The sequence below is a fragment of the Canis lupus genome, chromosome 29, assembly GCF_048164855.1.
Source record: "Canis lupus baileyi chromosome 29, mCanLup2.hap1, whole genome shotgun sequence".
NCBI lineage: Eukaryota > Metazoa > Chordata > Mammalia > Carnivora > Canidae > Canis > Canis lupus.
Window position 1 is genome coordinate 31214282 of NC_132866.1, and position 22704 is coordinate 31236985.

The 22704-nt window shown below is 42.3% G+C and overlaps 1 protein-coding gene across 2 annotated transcripts in view; it reads left to right on the forward strand.

Moving 5' to 3' along the window:
* The window catches only part of PIK3AP1 (phosphoinositide-3-kinase adaptor protein 1), a 118738-nt gene that overhangs the window by 10896 nt on the left and 85138 nt on the right, over nucleotides 1–22704 (forward strand). The window lies entirely within an intron of this gene.

A 22704-nucleotide genomic window follows, 5' to 3' on the forward strand; every position in this document is an offset into this window, starting at 1 on the left:
AATTCTTGGTGAACTTATGAAGCTTATATGACCTCTTCGATACTTTTATCTGGGAATAGTCTGCTCTAAACCAATAAATATGACCAGATCTCTTAAACATATGGTGACTCTGGCTAATTGTAATATAAATGACTAGGGTTAATATAAAAGATGTCTCACCTAAAATGCCTGGGACTTGGATAAAAAATTCTTCTAGGGTTTGCTTTCCTTTATTTCAGAAGAGCACAGTGAGAGAAAAAGCACATAATTCAATCTTGCATGATTACACTTCATTGATTTGAGGGAGTTTTGATCTGCCTAAACTTACAAAGAACTGAAACACAAGTAGTTATTTCTGCAGATGTGCTTATGTCACTGCTGTGGTCCATTATGATCTCGTGGGCAGGCCACTGTTACCCCCCTGCCAGTCATTGACGGCTCCATGGATGTATTGTCACTGTATTGGCACCTCACACTGCATGATCTAACAGATTGTTCTTTAAAATATTCCAGTGGTGCTATTTTTAAAAAATGTTGGGAAGGATTCTTTTAATATTGTTTCAATGTCCAATGTTTAGATGCCTGGATAAATTGATCGCCTATAATCATTTACTTTTTATTAATGACTCTGGCTCAGTATGGTATGAGACTTTAGCTTTAAGTATTTCTGAAAGAACAAAGTGTTTCTTTGTGGTGTTTCTGTTCTGAGAACAAATAACCTGTCATCAGAAAGAGATTATTTTAATGGGAGATTAAAATAAGCTTCTTAGTGGAAACTGCAGTTCAGAATCAATGGATAGGTAGGGACAAAAGGAGTTCTAGGAAGGAGAAGGAAGAAATATGGCTTGTGGCTCCAATTTAACTTTCTTATCTGGTGTTAGACTTGTGGACTTTGGGATTTGAGGAGTCTGTGTGTGCTAGAATGGCTTGGGTTTGTTTTTCAGGTACTAATAGCCATTGCCCTTGGTCAGCCCAGTAATGTGATGCTATATCTCTGATTTTAATGCTAGGCAAGCATCTTTAACAAACTCAAGACTCAGAATCTGATAGTATGCCAAACAGAGCATTGACCAGAGATAGGGACACTCCATGGCGCTAACTTGGTGCCCAATATTGGGCAAGTCACTTACTGTCTTTGGGTGTCACTTTCCTTCTCTGTAAGAGGCAGAATAAAACTTGAACTAAGACACTTTCCAGGATTGATCATCTGTGATTCCCCAAGGCCAGAGAGTCTCAAACATTTCTGAAGCATCACCTTCTTATCCCATTTCACACCTGCTTTGACTTCCAGGAAGCTTAGGGTTAAAACTATATTTAAGAACAGCACTATCCAAACTAGGTTGCTGATGTAATTATGCCCTTAGTCATATTCTCTATAGCTTGTGATAGTTTACTTTAATATTTCTCTTGTACATATGAGATTTTCCCAAGGTGTCTCAAAATAAAAGCAAAAAAGAAAAATTTTGTACACCCCACTACTATAAGATTCCCTACTCTCAAAGAAATAAACACATGAAACTTGTATCTTTGACTTTCTGTGTTAAGAAAGAAAATCTCAGTGGGAAATGTAATGGAAAATTGATAATGGGGGTGAATTAATGGTAGGGACAATAATTATGGTGTTCCTGATTGTAGGGTTGTTAAAAGCTATAGGGAGACAAATTTCAGGAAACCTTTCTAACAATTAGAAAGTGCAAAGGTGGAATGGATTGCTTTTGGAGGTGATGAGTTTTACAACATTGGGAATATGTGAGTGGAGACTGTAGATGTGGCCTAAAGGGATTCAGCTTTGGAGCTGGCTGGACCATATGACCTTCATAGCCTCTTGACTATAAAATTCCTTTACATGATATTCCTCATTTTCACCAGGAATACATTTCTCATTCCTCCTCCTCCTCCTCCTCCTCCTCCTCCTCCTCCCCCTCCTCCCCCTCCTCTTGCTTTTTTAAGATTTTATTTATTTATTTATTTATTTATTTATTTATTTATTTATTTATTTATTTATTTGAAGAGTGGGGAGGGGCAGAGAGAGAAGGAGTGAGAAAATCCCAAGCGGACTCCCAGCTGAGTGCAGAGCCCAACACAGGGCTCCATCTCCTGATATCATGACCTAAACTGAAATCAAGAGTCGAACACTTAATGGACTGAGCCACCCAGGTGCTCTGGGAACACATTTCTGTTGTGAACACGTTGCTTCCTCCTTTACCCAAGTCTCCCAGGGGTTTCTAACTTTCCCTGAGAAAATCTTGGTCATGTTCCTACATTGACCTCAGCAGAAAATAGCAGGAAAAAAAGACCTCAAGTTATAATCTATGTAATCCTTAAAAACGGTAAAGCTCCCAGCATATATGCATATATATATTTTTTCTTAACATTGAGGTACCTTTTGAAAAAAAAGTGACTACTTGATGAGATATTCACTGAGAGCATTTGAAATTTAGACGAAATGTTATACCATTTAAAACTTAAAGCTTGGGCAGCCCCTGTGGTGCAGGGGTTTAGAGCTGCCTACAGCCTGGGGTGTGATCCTGGAGACCAGGGATCAAGTCCCATGTCAGGCTCCCTGCATGGAGCCTGCTTCTTCCTCTGCCTGTGTCTCTGCCTCTCTCTCTCTCTCTCTCTCTCTCTGTGTGTCTCTATGAATAAATAGATAAAATCGTAAAAAAAACCAAAAACTTAAAGCTTAAAGATCAAGAGCTTTAGAGAGCAGAGCTGGTAATAAGATAATTATTCCAGAATCGTAGAGTAAATGGGGTTATAGTTAGTCAATGATATTTCTTTTGCTGTTATGTTATCTAAATAAGTGATTCTCAAACTTTTATGTGTTCGGGAAGACCCTGGGGATCTGGCCAGTATGCACATTCTGACTCTCTAGGTCTGGGTGGGGCTCAAGCTTTGGTATTTCTAACAAGTTCCCAGGTGATGCTGATGCTGCTGGTCAAGGGTCTACTGAGTATGTGAGCAAGGGTCTAAGCCACTCTTCCTTTGCCAGGTCAGTGGTCATGTCCCTCTTTGGTGCATGGACCATTTTCTCCAATCTCTATTTTTCAGAAGGTAGAGGCACCTTCATCACATCAGAGTGACTCAGGGGTACCTGTCAGTGTAGGTGTGAACTTAGGCCAGTGTTTGGTACTTAGGCCAATAGACTTCAAGGCTGAGTTCTTGGGTTCTCTTCCTCTGCTCCTACTCACAGATTCAAAGTTGAGCTCTGGCAACTTTTAATCTCAGTTTTCCAGATGTAAGTGGTCCTGACATTGGAGTAAGGTTATACTTCCATTGCGATCCTTACTGTTTATTCATTTAATAGACCCCCTGATCATAATTACTATTCCACTAAAAAGTGTTTTGGAGGTTTTATTTTGTTTCTCACCCTCTCTCCAAATTTGTCAGCTACCTTCAAATTGAGCAGTTGTTTTAATTAGAGTCTTTCATGTGTTAGAGCAGGCAGTTTGTTTCCCAAGATCTTCATCTGTAAAATGATGGGGTTGGACCACATGATTTGGAAGGTTTCTTCCAGCCCCCAGCACTGTAATGTATCATTATAAGTTTTCTAAGAGATGGTAAATTACTCAGAACACTTGAATTGATTCTGTTTAGTTCCAAAATATCTGCAGTGATATGTACCCAGTGCATAGAACACTGTACTATTGTTCTGGATTTTTTTTTAAATTGGGTGATTATTTTAAAATAAGGAAGTGAGAAAAACCCAGGTACAGTATAGAAATTATTTCCTCTTTTTACTGGCGCTCTATTCTTTGCTGCAAATCTCCCTGGAATACAAAAATAGATTGTTAGTGTGTGTGGAAAAGGACTTGCTGCTAGGTGATACTGAGTTTTATTTCCTGAGTTCTCATCTGTGTGTGTGTGTGTGTGTGTGCAGGAGGAAGGCAAGCACTAAACCTAATTCTTCTAATATTATTCAATATGATATTGGAGACCTTACCTGCTTCTTTATATGCATTGTTTTCTCTTTGCCTCGCCCTATCCCTCCTCATGTGCCTTGTATGTCAGAAGTTCTGTCTGACAATTTTGATACCCAAAATTATAATATATTTTGCCCTTTGTTCTCATGGGGAACATTTGGAGGGATATGCCCACATCTGGTCTTTGTTGATATGAATGTTCTAATCTGAATACCATACTGGAGTTTAAAAGAGTTTAAAAGAAAGATAATTAGATGTTTAAAAATGGTTTCAGCTCATTAAATGGATTCCAAAATATTTTCCTAAATTTAAAAAGGAACATTTTTGGGCAGCCCTGGTGGCACAGCGGTTTAGCGCCGCCTGCAGCCCGGGGTGTGATGCTGGGGACCCTGGATCGAGTCCCACGTCGGGCTCTCTGCGTGGAGCCTGCTTCTCTCTCTGCCTCTCTCTCTCTCTTTCTCTGTGTCTCTATGAATAAATAAAATCTTAAAAAAAATAATAAAAAGGAACATTTTTTTCTGAAATGAAGTAACATATGTTTATCATAATATTTTAAAAAAATACCTGTAGGTTATTGCCAATCTTCCCTTTTTTATAAATAATGTTGCAAATAAAATAATGTTGCAATATAGCTTCCTGCAACTTTGTGCCTAAATCTTTGTGAATCTGTCCATTTCCCAGTCTTATCTCTTTAGGGCTCCTGGAAATAGGGTGGCATGACTACTCTGTGTATCTTCTTGCAGTCTCCCTATAACCTGAATCCATGGCACCTCTTACTACAGTTTTTTGTTGTTGTAATTTAATTTTTTTCTTTCCCTTTATGGCTGATTAAGTCACTTATTTACATGCAGTCTCTCTTGCAGAGATACTCATGTGGAGAACTGCCCTGCACCCTTCCTTCCCCTCACAGAAAGCGCTAATAATAACATAAAGGCTTTTTTGAGAGTTATTAAGAGTAATGCAGTGGATACTTTATGTAATTTATTTCCCCCAATGATCCTGATTAGGTAGATGGTTTTATTACCATTCCCCAGATGAGAAAACTAAGGTTCAGAGAGTGTAGGTGACTTGCACAAAGATGGGAGCAGCTCTCTTTGGAACTGAGGGAACTTCAGACTCTAGAATGTCCTCCACATTGCCTTGCTCTCCCCAGAGTCTCATCTCACTGCCCTTGTTTTCTGCATGGAGACAACAGGGATGACAAGAGTTCATGGAAGAAACAGGATCAGGGATAGGGAAGCTTTGCTGAGTTCACTAGACCACGCCATTGCCAGCAAAAGTGCCTGGGCTCCCACCCCAGGCCTGTTGAACCAGAAGCTCAGAGGGGTGAGTCCCAGGAATGGAAATCTCAACAATCCCTGCTATTGGTTCTGCCTCACAGCTGTATGCTGGAGGCTCTGCTTCTTACCTGGTGCCCTGTCCCTTGGCTTTGTGGTTAGGGGAGCAGGCAGCTGCAGGCCCCATGGGCTGTGATGAGACAGGTCACGGGGCAGAGGTCCCAGGGGTTTGGAGCTCGGCCACAGCCTGACTTGTTTCCACGTCACAGGGAGCAGCCCGCAGAGAAGGGAGGAGAGTCAGACCCTCCTAACAAAGGGGAAGTCACTGCGCCCTCCTTGTTCTCCTTGGTGCAGTGGCCATACCGATGGTAAGTCATTCACTTCTGGGGCTTCTGTGGTTCCTTGCAGAGCTGAGGGGCGAATATGACCTTTGGCCTCTTGAGATGGACTATTTTTGTTCTGCTGCTCTTCTACCTCAAGGCCATGGGTATTTGGATCTGCTCTTTCTCTGCTGTGGGTTAAGCACTGTGCAGTTGGCTCCTCTAGGTTCCTTAAATGCCCCCTGCTGATGGAGGCTTTCTTCCTTAAGCTCTTCTTACTTTTTGTAGTAATCTTTAATTTGGGGAAGAAGGTGTCTGACTGGGATAGCTAAAATCCACCCTGGTGTTCATTAGAAAGCCATGGCCTGTCCCAGGGTCCTTTGGATTTCCTTGCTAGGTGCCCAAACTGCCTTGTAGAACAAGGTAAGTTCACCCTCCTAGCTGTGCCTGAAACAATTAAGGAAGATACTGGGGCCTGTGGAACTAGCACCCCCCTCCCGCCCCCAGGCCTCTGAGGCCCCCAGGGTTATGAATTTTCCCACAGAGCTATGAGCCGCAGGTGGCTTGGTATAATTGGCCACCCCTGCTGCTTCGTCAGCCACCGAGATGGCCAGCTCGTCTTAGTTCACTAGCTTTTCTGTGGCCCCTGGAGGAAGGTATCTGAACGTCCCTCTGTCAACTGTGGTTGGTTGGGGAGATGCAGTGAAGAGGGAGTGATGAACGTTCAAGTTTCCACTCCCGGGAGAATCTCGTTTGTACCTGTCTTTGTCTCAATTTTCTATCCTGCGCTGGGATGGAAATACTAGATACAGGAATTTCCTTGGTTAGTTTTTTACCCTGTTCTTTCAGTATTTTTTGCCTCTTACTTCTGGGACTGTTGGTCATAGAGAATACTAGAATTCAGAAGGAACCTGGCATATGTTTTACCCTTTTTTAGAGACATGATTTCATTTGGTCCATGTAATTTTCCTGTGAGGAAGATGTTATCGTTATGTCCATTTTTTTTATTTATTTATTTATTTATTTATTTATTTATTTATTTATTTATTTTTTATTATGCCCATTTTAAATATGAGGAAAACAAGGCCTAGGTGGGTTCGGTGACTTGCCCAAGGTCACACAGCCTTGTCCATAAAAGGATCAGGGCAAGGGCCTCCTGCTATGCAATCCAAGGCCTGCCTACTCATGGCCTTATCTACATACCACAACCAGCTTTTCATCTGGTACATATTCATTGGGCATCTACTATTTCCAATGCCCTGTGCTAGGATAGAGCAGGGAAGGACAGACACAGTCACTACTGTAATGGTGCCTATGTTCTAGAGCAGTGCTATCCAGAAAATGTCTACTGTGAGCCACATGTGGAATTTAAGGTTTTCTTGTAGCTGCAGAAAAAAAGAAAAGAAACAAATGAGTTAATTTTAATAATTTGGTCTTCTTAAGCCAGTATATCTAAAATATTTTTATTGTAACATATGATCGATATACATATCATCAATGAGATGTTTTATATCTTTTTAAAATACCAGGTCTTTAAAGTCTGGTATGTATTTTACACATTGCAAATATTCAATAGCTGCCTGTGGCCAGTAGCCACCATATTGGACAGTGTAGAACAAGAAGGGTACTTACTTTTTGGAGAATTGGGGCACTATCACTTAATATTTTAATATGTTGAATATTGTATGTGTTAACAATATGGCTCGCCTGGTTTCTCCATTAATTCATATGTTTGGTCAGTCAGTCATTCAGAAAGTATTAAGTGAGCATCTGTCTGCCAGGTGCTGGGCTGTATATGATACCTGTTTATCTTTTTATTTCCTTTTTCCCTTTCTGTATTTTGTTAGCTGTTTTGCTGTATTCCCAGGCTCTAGAAGTTCAGTGTCAGTTAAGATTAGCTTTGATTAACAACAGGATTTCTGTCCTTGAAATGACCAGGTTATCATCTGGACCATTGAGACTGAGCTCCTGGCAACCTAAGTGAAGACAAACCAGGATAATTGTAGATATATAATTAAAAAAAAATATGTTTATACCAATATATGCATAGAGAGCTTTTTTACCTGGAAGGATAGACAAGAAATTTTTGATAGTAGTTGCTTTTGGGTGGATGGAGGACTTTTTGTCTTAGACATTTCTCTGATGTTTCCATTTTTCTACTGTGTTCATATTTTACTTCCAGTTAGGAATTTTAAAAGAGAAAAATGATGGAGTCATGGAGATTTCAAGGATCTAGAGGAAGGAGTTGGGCTTGTACCCAACTAATCCGAGTAGGTTGAATTCAGGTTCAATTCCTTTATATAAACTCCTTGGCCTTTTTCTCAGCTTCATGGGACTGATCTTCTGGTTAAGGCGGGGCGATATGGTATTGGTTTGTTTATTGCTGTGATGTCTGCACCTCACTCTGTATGGGCTAATGCTGGCTACTTATCATTGAGTCATATTTTTACTCTTGTCAAATCAAATTTGGATCATGTCTTCTTAGGGTACTACAATCTTTGTGACAAGAAGTAAGAGAATATGGGTGTATATTTCACAGACTTTTTCACTGCTTTTGCCGCCCTTGGGCAAGTCACTTGGGCAAGTCACCCTGTATCTGTTCTTGTCCTTTTTAAAAAGCTGTGAGGAATACAAGTTGACATCTGAGACTTTACAGCCATGAAATTCCAAGTGGTTTTACATGGCTTCCATTGCATTGCTGGGTCTTAATCTGATAATTTTCAAAATTCCATCAAGGTATATAGAGTTTTATTTCAGCTAACAAGTTCTCCTTCACGATAGAATTTTAAACAGGACCTTGAATGACATAATAATAACTTTCTGTTTATAGACATTACCCTAAATTCAGTCTTAGGAGAATATAACATGAGGCCATTATATGGGTGGGAATGAAAGAATGCACATATTTAACATTTTACACATACTGTTTATTATGGTCTGTGTGTAGATTTATGAATGTAGGTCTAAAGGAAGATAATGAGGTAGGGGAAATAGGGGCAAATATGCATGACAAAATAGGTCTGTTAATTTCCCTATTATTACAGGATGTTTTGACAGCTTTTCAATCTAGTTTCCACTGCCATTCACATGACTGAGAATGTGTCTGAGACAGCCAAGGAAATAGGATGATTTGTGCTGTACATGACTCTTTATCTGCCCATTGGAGAAACCACAGTACACTTGTCATATAGACTTTTGAGAGGAAGACTTCCTAAAATGGCCATTTTGGTAAAATCTAGGTAAATAGTGGTTGATTGGTTTTCCAAGACACTGAGAAGTGAGCAAAATCAATAATTGATAAAATTGCCTTTTCCATGGGGAAGAAACACATGGAAGCTATTTTATTTTCACTGTATTTATGTTTTTTAAGAAAATGCTGGTCGTAACTGATGATGTTTTATGTATGACAAATAGAATACAAATTCCCTGTCCCTCTTACAATGTGCCCAATAGACGGTGGTTAGATGGATGTCTGCATGTGTGGGTGCATTCATGGATTCTTACCCATTTTCCCTACTCTTGGTCCCATTTTGAGTGCTTCTGTTGGAGAGAAGATATCCCTCTCCTGAGTATCCTTCTTCGGGGCATGTGCTGCTAGTGTCATTTGGATCATCAACCATTTCCATGGAGCAGGTTTGTCTTGTATCATGCAGTCAGGATGTATCTAAAGACAAACTTTAAGCTAATTGAAAGCAAGACAAGGTTGATAGAGTGCATCTTTTTTATACTGTGTCCATAGTTAAAAACCACCAGGTAGGGGATCCTGGGGTGGCTCAGCGGTTTGGCGCCTGCCTTTGACCCAGGGCGTGATCCTGGAGTCCTGGGATCGAGTCCCGCATCGGGTTCCTGGCATGGAGCCTGCTTCTCCCTCTGCCTGTGTCTCTGCCTCCTCCCCCCCCCATGACTATCATGAAAAAATAAATAAATAAAATCTTTAAAAAAAAAAGAAAAAAAGAAAACCACCAGGTATGACATCCTGCCCCACAGAGTAGGGGAGAATCACTAAGCTGTTTTAGAAACTAACAATTTGGAATTGTTTGCTGTATGGGGTGTATGGTATGTGTGGGTCTATTTGTAGCAGAGATTAAATTGGGTGTGTCTCTTTAAAGGAGATCATTAAAGTGAAGATATCTATAGAGTGCAAGAAAGACCTCTAAAATGGGCTTAGTCAGTTTGGAAATTCCTTGGTACTTTTTCTTCTGGGTTTATGTCTTCTGCATATGTATATCTTCCCTACCACTCTTACAAGGCTGGATACATACTAGGTTCTTATTTAAAAGAATGCTGGTTGAACATACATATTTTGTCTGCCAAGTTGCCAGTTTCACAAACAGACTGTTGGCTCTCTCTTGAACATCTGATAACACAGGAAATAGAAGGGAGGCTGATGATGAAATGAAAGTGCTCTAATTTTAAAATTGGGCTAAATAAGTTTCCTTTTACAAGTACATTAATGTTTGAGGCTATAGTTGTAGTTAAGGCTTGCAGAAAGATAGACACCCATCAAAGCTAGCAGATAGACGAATATTAGTGTTAACTGCTAACTCATTTTTTTGAGCATATAAAATGTGGGGAAGCATATCTGTTGCAGGATACGGATTTAGCATTCCTTGAAGAGTCAACCTATTTGTTCTGAAGCAGATTCCTCCTTTCATTTTCTAGAAGTTTTCTGAATATCACTTCTCAAGGCCTTGGTTTGTAGCCAGAGGTCTCTGGCTGTAATTGTGAAGCATTTTTGTGTTAGAAATTTTTCAGGAAAAATGTTAACACAGGAAGAATTGTACACTCATTTGGCTGCCTAAATGTTTATTTTTATTTTGTATTCACTTGGAAATCAGAGTCTCAGTGCTTGTAGAAACCCTTCATTCAGCATTGTTTCACCCCAGTCCCTTCCATGGTCCAGTGTGTTCATGTGTTACAACTTGTGCATATTCTGGAAACAACCTAGAGTCTCTGATGGGAGAATAGAGACAGGGAGCCATTGAGTCCACAGGATGGAAACACAGAATATTAACATCAGAAAATAAAACTTTGGGATTATCTGGCCCAACCTCTTTACTTTAAAATGAATAAAGTGAGACCCAGAGGAATTAGAGGATTTAGCAATGTTACAGAGTTAGTGGCAGAGATGAGACTTTTTTTTAGAGATGAGACTTAGTTTATGTTTATACTCAACAAATATTTATTGAGCTTATGGAGTGCCTATCACAGGGGTGCACTCTGCAAGGTCCTGAGAAGACTTGATGAAAAAGTGAACATAATTCCTACCTTTGCAAAGTTTATGTGTCCTAGAAGGAGAGGGCCATTAAACCACCATTTGTCCCATTAATTACTTAATGCCAGGTATGTCCAGTGTTATGAGGCAGAAGTCTGAGAACTCCCTTCGAATAATAATAGGACCTGAGATGTCCTGAGGGCCCCTTTGATAGTTCCTCATAGCATCCATTAAGGAAAGAATGAGCTTCTTGAGCATCCACCTTGGCTTCTAGTGATAGCAGAAGTTATGCATATGGTGGGACACTTGGGTGGCTCAGTCAGTTAAGCATTTTTGATTTCAGCTCAGGTCACGATCTCAGGGTCTTGAGATTGAGCCTCACATCTGGCTCTGTGCTGGGTGTGGGGCCTGCTTAAGATTATTTCTTCCTCTCTCTGTTTCTACCCACCCCTTCCTCCCCCACCACCTCCACCCCATCTCTAAAAAGAAAAAAAGTTATGCATATGGTTACCTAATAGTAACACAGAGTCCATTTAACCATGGCTTTTAGGCAGGTTAGCCATTTTTCTCAGAGTAGTATTTAAGACAGTCTAAAATCTTAGAGTAGCTTTATTCAAGCACTCCATTTTAAAATGAACATTCTGCTTCTTAAATTCAAAGACAGCAGTGATGTTAGGTTTATATATTAACATGTTCCCGCAATTTGAAAGTTTCACAGTCTACTTCCTCTAAATGTGTGTTCATTAGAAGGGTAGGCTAAAGATAAGTTGGAAGTTAATAAGGATCAATATAAAATTCAGTACGGGGTCTGAGAAAATAACCGAACAGTTGTATGAAACAGAGTGAAGGAATAGAATAAATATTTTAAGAAGATCTAGTAAGAAGATAGTATTTTAAGAAGATCTAGTAGTTTTAGTTGGAGGCAAGCTAAACATGGTCAACGAGCACCATCACCTTTGATAAAACAATAAATGCCACTTGAAGGTTTATAAACAGAAGTATTGGTGTCAGAGAAGAGGGTCCTCTTCTATTCTGCATTAGTCAGCTTACCTGGAGAGGTGTTAATTCTTTTAATGGGAGGCATGTAGAGATATTCATCCATCCTTCCTTCCATCCATCCATCCATCCATCCATCCATCCATCCACCCACCCATCCACTCATTTTGTTTACTGTCCCTTCAGTAGAATGTAAGCCCTGGGAGAGTGGGGATTCTGTTCGCTGCTGTAAAATACAGTGCTTCCAGCAGTGTTTCTCACATAGCAGGCTCTCAGGAAATTGTTGAATGACTGAATGGAGTGAATGAGAGAATTTTAAATAGTCAGATAATAAACATTTAAAGAAGATAAGTTGGGATCCCTGGGTGGCGCACGGGTTAGCGCCTGTCTTTGGCCCAGGGCGCGATCCTGGAGACCCGGGATCGAATCCCACGTCAGGCTCCCGGTGCATGGAACCTGCTTCTCCCTCTGCCTGTGTCTCTGCCTCTCTTTCTCTCTCTCTGTGTGACTATCATAAATAAATAAAAAAAATTTAAAAAAAATAAAGAAGATAAGTTTGTGGAGAAAAGAAGTTTCACTGGAGCCTTGGAAACTGTCTTCTGAGTTTTGAAGGCCTGTCACATGGGAAGGCAGAGGGGTGAAACTTTTCTGTTTCTGTGGTGGAGTAGGCAAGAAGCCACAGCTGAAAGTTGCAGTGATGGCAATGACACAAGTTTAGTTCATAATTCAAAGACAGGAGATCCTGGGAAAAGGTCAGGTAAAGTGGATATTCTTAAGCAGGGGTCAAAATTTCATAGTAAATACTAAAAAAAGGGGGGAGGTTATTTTGAAAAGCAAAACTAAACATTAAGAAAGTTAGTTTGATCATATCACACAGTTTTGAATATAATTTCAGCAATATGCTAATTCTTAAGCCACACAGAAACTGAATCAACTGTTGCTGGGTTTTATGCAGTAGGGGTTAAATATATTTTTCTGACAGTTTTATGCTAGCACAAGATAACATTCCTTAGTTCACATTTGACTTTTTAAAAACAGTTGTGTTGAAACATAATTGATTTTTAGAGTTTTCAAAGCCTCCTCTCAATCATTATGGGTTCTTATGATTCACTTTTGATTATTAGGCAGTATTTCTCTGGACTTCCTCCTGTTTAGTTGGTAACTTGGCCAGTGGACAGTGGCTTTACTTGTGGTTTGGTTTTCCAACGTTACTTTCATCAACCTCAAAAATTTCTGCATCTTTTGCAAAATCTAGAATAACCCAAATATAACCAAATCACATTGCATTTATGGTTTTTTTGTTTTGTTTTGTTTTAAGATTTTAATTATTTATTCATGAGAGACACACAGAGAGAGGCAGAGACACAGGCAGAGAGAGAAGCAGGCTCCTCACAGGGAGCCGGATGCAGGACTCAATCCCGGACTCCTGGAATCATGCCCTGAGTTGAAGGCAGATGCCCAACCACGGACCACCCAGGTGCCCCACATTTATTGTTTGTTGTAGAGAAATCCTAAATGTGGATGAGAACAAGCAGTAAAAACATGACTTAATGAATGAAAATATATAGCATGATTAAGTAAGCAGAGATGTTTAAGTGGAGACCAATTTTGTAAATGATCATTGTGTTAGTAAATACTTCTTTGTTATGAAAGTTTAATTTCCTATGTTACCATAACTATGGAGACTTGAAATAGGGGTACTCAGAAGATGATATGGCTTTCAGAGTTGGAAGCCACTAAGGTAGGTCAGAGCTTTAAGCTTTGTTCCACCAAGCAGATAACTGGGGGAATGAATATTCTGGCACATTTGTAAACCATTCCATATGGTAGACTAGTTGAGAGCTTTGCTATTGACAATGGAACGTTGAGTCACAACATTCTCCACTGGCCTGAATGCTGGTCCCAAGCCAACGTGTGACATTTAGGGAGGCTAAGTGTTTATATGCAATTAGGTCCCAAACCTCATCTCTCCCCATTCCCCCTACTCCTATAACAAAACAAACTGAATTATTCAGTTGGAGCATGGCAGAGGAAAAGTCCTGACTTCCTTGGTTTACATGAAAAAGAGCTGGGGGTCTGTGGTGACAATATGCTCTTTGTGAGTCAGCAAGGTGTCGTGAATGACTGCTTTATGATTCAGTCTTGGGCAGTCCCCCGTAGCTCAGCAGTTTAGCCCAGGGTGTGATCCTGGAGACCAGGGATCAAGTCCTGCATCAGGCTCCCTGCATGGAGCTTGCTTCTCCCTCTGCCTGTGTCTCTGCCTCTCTCTCTCTCTCTGTGTCTCTCATGAATGAATAAATAAAATCTTTAAAAAAAAAAAAAAAAAGAAAAAAAACAGTCAGTCTTGGGGCACCAGTCTCAGTGGTTGAGCAATCTGCCTTTGACTCAGGTCATGATCCCGGGGTCCTGGGATCGAGTCCTGCATCAGCGTGACTGCTTAGTCCCTGTGGGGAGCCTGCTTTCTCCCTCTGCCTATGTCCTTGCCTCTCTCTGTGTGTCTCTCATGAATAAATAAAATCTTAAAAAATAAAAAGAAAAAAGATGCAGTCTTGAACTGCCCTTTTTTTTGTTTGTTTGTTTGTTTTTGCTGCAAAAAGCTTTATTGTCTCCATTTGGTCCACGTTTTGGGAAAGGGCTCCAGAATGGTTACAAAGCTGCCTCGTGGCTGCATGGGGAAAGGTTCAGGCACAAGTCCTGGCACCGGGGGGTTGCCAGAGGAGCCCCTCAAAGGCTGCTGGTCTCCAGAGGCTCCTAGTCGTGCTTGAGAGTGAGCCTTTCGAAAAGATAGTCGCCCAGCCCAGCCCGGGGGTGGCCAGCTGCGGAGGTTAGTCAGGTGGTCGCCCGTCTTCTCGATGAGTTTTACCTCCTCATCTAGGAAGTGGTTGTCCAGGAAGTCACAGAGATGGGGATCCGCGCGGGCAGAACCCAGGGCATGCAGATCCAGAAGGGCCTGGTTCCGGCTCTTCTCCAGAAGCAGGGCGGCTTCCGTGGCGTCCAGGGTCTTCCCCCACTCATCTTGGGCCGGTTTCTGCACGTCCTGGAAGAGGGCGCGGCCGCCGCGCTGGTTTTGCATCTTCAAGAAACGCCCCGCGCCCTCGCCCTCGCGCTTCTCCTCAGCCAACTCGCGGAAGAAGTGGCCCCCACCCCCCAGAGCCGCATCGTCGCGGTCGAGATAGAAGCCCAGAGAGAGGCAGGTGTAGGAGGCCCGCAGGTGCATGTCGGCCAGGCGGTTGACGGCGGCCTCCACCTCGGTAGAAGAATTCTGACGAATCTGGGAGCTCATGGTTGATCCTGGACAAGGAATTAAATTCAAACTTGGGTGTTCGCTGCCGGTGGCAGAAGATGGCCAGGAAGATGGCCCCGAAGGTTGCGACTGGAAAAAAGGTTGGAGGGTGGCCGTTGGCTGGTAGAAGGGGCGTCCCTGGGTCTGTTCCGTCCAAACACTGTTGAAGCAAGAGACAGATCCGCAGGCCGCCGAAAGCACCGCCTGAACTGCCCTTTTGAACAGTGGCCAGACTGGAAGAAGTGACAGCTCTTCTTGTATTATACACAGACTCTCGTTACACATCTGGAGTAACTGTTGGCAGAGGGTAGGGGAGTAGAAAGTTAGCGGCAGCGGGAGGTGTGTATAGGGAGAACAGATAACCCAGAGCCATCTTCATTTAAGGCCTACTTAGAAAGGTGATGTTACTCTGGACTTGTTTGTTCATAAGGAAAGAACCCCAACTTGGACAAAAGAGGAATTAGCAAACAGGAAGGGCAGGAGTGCAGTTGGTCCTGAGATAACCTAGAACCAAGGACTTGAACTCCACATTACCTTTTCACCTCTCCTTCCCATGTCACTCTGCATATAGTTAGCATTTTCTTTTTTTTTTTTTTTCCCCAGAAAAAGAGTTTGGATGCATAGAGTGGGAGGCTAGAGAAAATCATAAGCAGGTTCCACTCCCAGCATGGAGCCTGATGCAGGACTCAATCTGACAATCCTGAGATCAGGACCCAAGTGGAAATCAAGAGTTGGACACTTTGCCTACTGAGCCACCCAGGTGCCCCAAGGGTATTGTTTTCTGATAAGTCCTTTCCAAGGAGAATGCCAACCCCTAGCAGCTGTCCTTTCTCACTCCTTCCAATCCCACCTCCTGGAAAGGAACTGATAACTTGTTCTTTCCAGTCCAAAACTTAAAAATCCCACAGTAGGGTCTAATTAGTTGAATTTGGGTCAGGTGTCTAACTCTAAGCCAGTTAACTGTGGCCAGGGGATTGGAGGGACCATGAATGGCCCATATGGATTGCCTGGGGTGTGGGGTTCCTAAAAGCTTAGCAGCTTCCATTCAGACCACTGGGTGAGAGTGAACAGGTCAAGAATTCTTGCAAAAGGGAAATGCAGTTCTGTTCTTGTGGAGCACAGAGGCAGCTGGAAACATGCCTGTGCCTGAGGAGTAGGAGTGAGCAGGGGATATATAGTGACAAATCACAGAGTTGGTGGGGGAGAGTGGCCCTGAGGCCCAGCACTGTCAAAGAACTTGCCCAAGGATACCCAGCCAGTTGGAGATGAAAGCCTAGGCCTGTAGCACTGAACTCAGAGTTCCATCCCCCGTGCTTTATTGTCTTAGAAGAAAACACCAAGCCATGATAACTACCTTCAAACATCTGAGAGACTGTTATGTGGAAATAAGAAGGTGTCTGATGATGCTCCAAAGGTAGTTCAGGATTCATGGACAGTAGTGACTGACAAGCAGGATTCTGCTAGGTTTCAGGAGGTAGGTTAACCCTGGCCTAATGGAGCATGCTGCCCCAGGAGGTGGTGGACAGAGGCCTGTCACTGGAAGCCTTTGGGTTAAAGCTGGACATACATCTGCCAAGGATGCTGAAGAAGGAATCTCTAAAGTCCATTCCAAACCAGAGGCACTATAAACTGGGCCCTGGACTATGCTGCTTTTTACTCTTTTCCTCCAGCGTCCACCAGTTATAGAATGTTTACAGTGCTGAATGCTGTGCCAACCATTTTGCAGTGATCGGCTCATTTAATTGTCACCCGTAAGAGAGATGCTGATATGTCATTCTGCAGATGAGCCCCGGAAGCACTGTTATTTTTCTAGCAACCCATGGGAACTTCAAGTTTGCTCCCCAACTTCTAGTCTTGACCACTGCATTCAGTGGCTTCTCAAAAACTATTTGTCTTGTGCTGTTTTCACAATGTCTCTTTCAGATGGTCTTAAAGTGTAAGCCTCAAAATCCTGCATCAGAACCATATGTTCTTGGTTTTGATGCAGAACCAAAAATTTTTTAAAGATTTTATTTATTTGTTCATGAAGGGGGGGTGGGCAGAGGCACAGGCAGAGGGAGAAGCAGGCTCCATGCAGGGAGCCCAACATGGGACTTGATTCCGGGTCTCCAGGATCACGCCCTGCGCTGAAGGTAGAGCTAAACTGCTGAGCCACCCGGGCTGCCCAGAACCAAATATTTTGAACTTTGTATTTTTACAAATTTTCATGTTTCCCATATATTTGAATCCTACGTGATCTGTAAATATTCACATACCTCAGCCCTCCCTGTTACCCAATGAACCAGAATATCTGTGTGGAACGGACTGGGAGATATGTAGGAACAAAATGATTCTGGTGGGTACTAATGTTTAAGAACCACTGGTCAAGAGCTTTCAGGGGAAGGCTGGAGGGGAGATCAGATGTTGAAAACTCTCATATCTATCTAAGCAGCTGAGACGTTGCTTTGAAGGCCATGGGGAGACAGCGAAGAGCTGAATGCTGGGGTCTGACATGATCGGAATTCATCTTTAGAGAGTTCAGTCTGGTGGCTGCATAGTCAGGGCTGGAGGCTGGAGACTCGGCAGCAGGTGAGTGCATCTTCCAGGGGAGAGGTGATGTGGGCCTAACCTGAGTAGAGGCAGTGGGAATGGAGAGGAAATGGCAATCGGGAGGGGTGGAAAGCAGGCAGATCCAGAAGGACATGGTGCTTGATTGTGGGGCAGAAGTAGAGGAAGTAGCCTGGTATGTGAATTCAGTACATGGGAATGAGGGAGGCCTGCGTGTACACTTTCCAAAGTCAGAAAGCTCTTTTAGGAGGTGATTAGTTGAAAACTTTATGGAAGAGATGGAACTGAAATAGATGGTTGGATTTTAGGAGGAATTTGTGAGAACAGGAGGGAATTAGTCCCAGGATGAGGGAACTGTATGCGTGAGGCAGAGGGGTACAAAAACACAGGATGTGTTTGAATTTGGGCTAAGAAGTAGCTGGGGAGTGACAGTGGGGAAAAGGATTATTATAAAGACCAACCTGAGGGACGCTTGGGTGGCTCAGTCTGTTAAGCGTCTGACTTTGGCTCAGGTCATGATCCTGGAGTCCTAGGATCAGGTCCCACATTGGGCTCCCTACTCAGTAGGGAGCCTGTTTCTCTCTCTCTCTCTGCCTCTCCTCCCCCTCATGCTCTCTCTCACTTATGCTCTGTCTCAAATAAATAAGTAAAATCTTAAAAAAAAAAAAAAAAAAAAGATCAACCTGAGTCAGTGGGATAAGGCGTTTTGACATCAATATAGTCTTGCCCCTTTTGTCTCAGAGAGCTCTTTGTTCTTGGAGCAGCAATATGAAAAAAATGATATTCGGAGAGGTTGTTCAGCCCAACTAAAGGACTGACCCTAGTATTTTGTTTTTAATTAAAGTACAATTGACACACCATGTAGCATTGGTTTCAGTTGTACAGCATAGTGATTGGACAAGTCTGTATGTTATGCTGAGCTCACCACAAGGGTAACTCCCATCTGTCACCATACCGTGCTGTTAGAGTACCACTGATGTTACTTCCAATAATGCACTTTTCTTTTCTTTTTTTTTTTTTTTAAAGATTTTATTTATTCATGACAGACACACCGAGAGGGAAAGAGAGGCAGAGACACAGGCAGAGGGAGAAGCAGGCTCCATGCAGGGAGCCCGACGCGGGACTCGATACTGGGTCTCCAGGATCTGGCTCTGGGCTGAAGGCGGCACTGAACCGCTTGAGCCACCCAGGCTGCCCCAATAATACACTTTTCATCCCTGTGACTTACTCATTCCGTAATTGGAAGGCACTCCCCTTCACACATTTTGCCCTTCCTCTTGGCCGTTACCCCAGCCGACCCCGTCCCCCCCCCCCCAACCCCAGGTGCCGGAGGAGGAGGAAAAGAGAGAGATCGCATGACACGTGTGTTAACCCTGGTTCTGAGCCTTTTCCCATGTCAGTTGGACATACAGCTCAATGTAAATAGATACTACTTAAAGGAGAAACGGAATCCCTATTACAACCTGATTTTCTGATGAAATATTAGTACATTTCCATAGGCTCTATGAGTATTGTATTGAGATGGAGTCAAGCGCTAATTTCCTCTGACAGTTTATCTTGTCCTTTGATTCTTACCACCAACCCCCCTTTACTATATAGGTAGTTATATCACCTGGAGATCATAGGTGGTATGTTTATAAAAGGCCTCATCTCTGGTGTGGGTGGGAATAATGGCTGGCTGGAATGAGCAAAGACCCATATGTACAGTGTTGGCTATTGAACAAATAAGGGGTGTGGGGTGGGATGGGGCTGTTTCTAAATTTGCAATACCTCCCTGTCACACAAACATACAGAGAGGTGGTCAGGGTATGAAATAGTCCAGGCCAGCAGCCACTTCATTCTGGGGAGTGAATAGCTTGAAAGCTATGGGTACGGTAATGGATACTGTGGAATGCCATTCCGTTCCTAGGAAGCTGGAGGGAAGCCCTGTCTTTTTCATCTCTGTTCTTTGCCTCTGGCACAAGTCCCTCTTCCTTAGATTCCAGTATCCATGGTTTCCCCTTTCTCTGGACTCCTATGGAACTCATTTGCTGGACATCCATAAGTAATGCTATTATCTAATCACTTCTTGAATTTCAGTTTGCTTCTGCAGCTAGTGTGTAAATTCCTTAGGAGTTAGGCCCATGACTGTCATTCCATGGGACTTTCCATTGTGCCTAGCACCCTGTGGGCACACAGAGATCTCAGTAAGTACTATTTGCTTGGTTGGTTGGTTGGTTGAAGTCTTGGAGAACAGATATTATAGTCTCTTTTTAGCTGATGGAACTTTATGACAGTTATTAAATTACTCTCTCACTAGGGTCACAATTATTAGTTGTCACAAATGTGCATTGACTGCCTACATCCTGAATTGTTGAGGGAAAAAATGCTTTCAGAGCACTCATGATCTAAATAAGGACTCAAATGCAGTTTCACATTTGCTTTAGGTGATCCTGCTGCCCTTTCATCAATATATATTTATTTAACACTCAATGAATTTTGTGAAGGCTTGTGCTGGAGAGGCATTACAGAATCTGTAGAAAACATAGGTGCTGTACTCAAGAATCCTCCTGAGCTAAGGTGGCCAGTGGGCATTCATCTGTTAAAGGTCAATTTAGGTGTCTGGGACTTACTATTCCTTTTTATTTTTTTTTTAAAGTAGGCTCCACATCCATTGTGGGGCCTGAACTCATGACCCTGAGATCAAGAGTCACTTGCTTTTCTGACAGAGCCACCCAAGTATGCCTGGGACTTACTATTCAACAGGAATAGGTGCACAGTTCAGCCTTGCCAGTCTCTTCATGACCTACCCTGTGTCGTCAGAACTCGCTCCCTAGTGCCTTACTGCTGCATCAGATCAGGACTTGCATTCAGAAAAGGAGGTTAAGGGATCCCTGGGTGGCGCAGCGGTTTGGCGCCTGCCTTTGGCCCAGGGTGCGATCCTGGAGACCGGGGATCGAATCCCACATCGGGCTCCTGGTGCATGGAGCCTGCTTCTCCCTCTGCCTATGTCTCTGCCTCTCTCTCTCTCTCTCTGTGTGACTATCATAAATAAATTAAAAAAATTAAAAAAAAAAAAACAAACAGAAAAGGAGGTTAAGAGGGCTGTGGATATGAAGGAAATCCATGTTAGCATCAGGGGATGGGAGTTCTAGTTTCTCTGGGCTGTTGGAGGCTCTGTTTCGTTACTTGTAAAATGTGGTGGAAACGCCCAACTCATGGGACTTTCAGGAAATGTAACTGAGGATGAATGGAAACACTTGGCCTCATCTGCCCCCAGTCCCCACCCTGCCTCACCGAGGCTCATGTCTGCTGTGTTCTCAGCATCTGTCTGCCAGGTTTGTTCCTTGCTTTCTATTCTCATGGCTACTGCTTTGGTTTTAAGTCCTGATCATTTCTTTTTTTTTTTTTTTTTTTTCTTTTTAAAAAATATTTTATTTATTTATTCATGAAAGACACAGAGAGAGGCAGAGACATAGGCAGAGGGAGAAGCAGTACCCCAGGATCACTCCCTGAGCCAAAGGCAGACACTCAACCACTGAGCCACCCAGGTGTCTTTTTTTTTTTTTTTTTTTCCACCCAGGTGTCTTAAGTCCTGATCATTTCTTGTCACAGAAACTCTCTCTTTTATTTTATGGTAATCTTTTATTTTTTAAGTTTCAGAAATCTTTTAAAAATTATAAAGATCATACATGCTTGTTATAAAACATTTTTGTAACAGAGGTCTACAGAGGAAAAAGCAAAAATTTCTGTCTACTTCCCCAAAACTTCATTTACTTCTATAGGTAACTGCCATAAGAAGCTTGGTAATGTATCTTTTTAGAACATTTTTATAAACTTATAAAACAGGCCTTTTAAAAATTATAAGTAGAATCGTATACGTATTTTTCTCCAACTGATTTTTCAATCAATTGATCCTTTTCTGTGAACTTACAACATATACATTCATGGAAATTTTTTTATAGATTCTTGTGTACATTTTATTTTGCAGCTAGCCTCTTATCCTAGCTCATACATAGACAGCTGTCTTCTAATTGGGCTTCTTGTTTCCATCTATACCTCTCCACCAAGATGCCAGAATGGTTTTTTAAAAAATGTAAATGGGGGAAACTTTGACAATAAGATGAAGTCCCCACTTCTTAATATGACAGTTCAAAGTTTTCTACCATCTATCCCCAGCTGATTTACAGTTTTATTGGAGTATTTTTTCAATTTTTGCTGTTGTTAGTGGCAGAAGCTTTCTGTCCTTTGGGAAAGTCCTGTGTATACCCTCAGTGTATTAAACAGGTAAACGGGGGGCTCCTGGGGTTGATGTATACCCATATGGCTACATCCCAGCCTGCTCAGACACTGTTCCCTGTCCCTTAAGCCCTGTTCTCTAGCCTGCTCCACATTCTATCTCAAGGCATGTTGGTATTTCTTGAGATATCAGCCTTAAAAAGTCAGAGATGTATGCAGACGTTCTTAATTTCACTTTATGTACTATGAGCCTGCAACCCAATACTTAAAACAAAACTATTGGAAGTTTTTTGTTAACTTTCTTTCCTAGGGGAAATGAATTTCATACGCTTATTAACTCTTCTTTGTTTACATGTTTTGAATGATTCCACTCAAAGATGCCCTTCTTCAGACACGGAAATCTGGAGAGCCAATTTTTTTTTGTTTTTGTTTTTTTAAAGATTTTATTTATTCATGAGAGATACAGAGAAAGAGGCAGAGACATGGGCAGAGAGAGAGAGAAGCAGGCTCCTTTCAGGGAGCCCGATGCGGGACTCGATCCTGGGTCTCCAGGATCATGCCCTGGGCCAAAGGCAGGTGCCAAACTGCTGAGCCACCCAGGTGTCCCTGGAGAGCCAGTTTTGTTGCTTTTCTGTCCCTTTCCATGGTGAATGTAGTATTCTCCTATTGCTGACCTTTTTTCTTTGTTCTGGAGTTGTTATTATGTTTACATCTCTCTGATCCAAAGACTGTGAAGTCTTTGAAACAAGCAGAGGAAGTAGATGATAGTGTGTTTATGAGCAAAGATAGAAAGCAAGCTGCAAAACAAAATGTATCCCGGTAGATAGTCTCCTCTATGTAGTTCAGTACCTGGCGCTGAATGCTCAATAAGCTTTTTATCCCTAGAATGCATGTTGGGTGTGACAATTCCATCTGCAGTTGGAGCAAGGAGGAGATGTAGTTACTT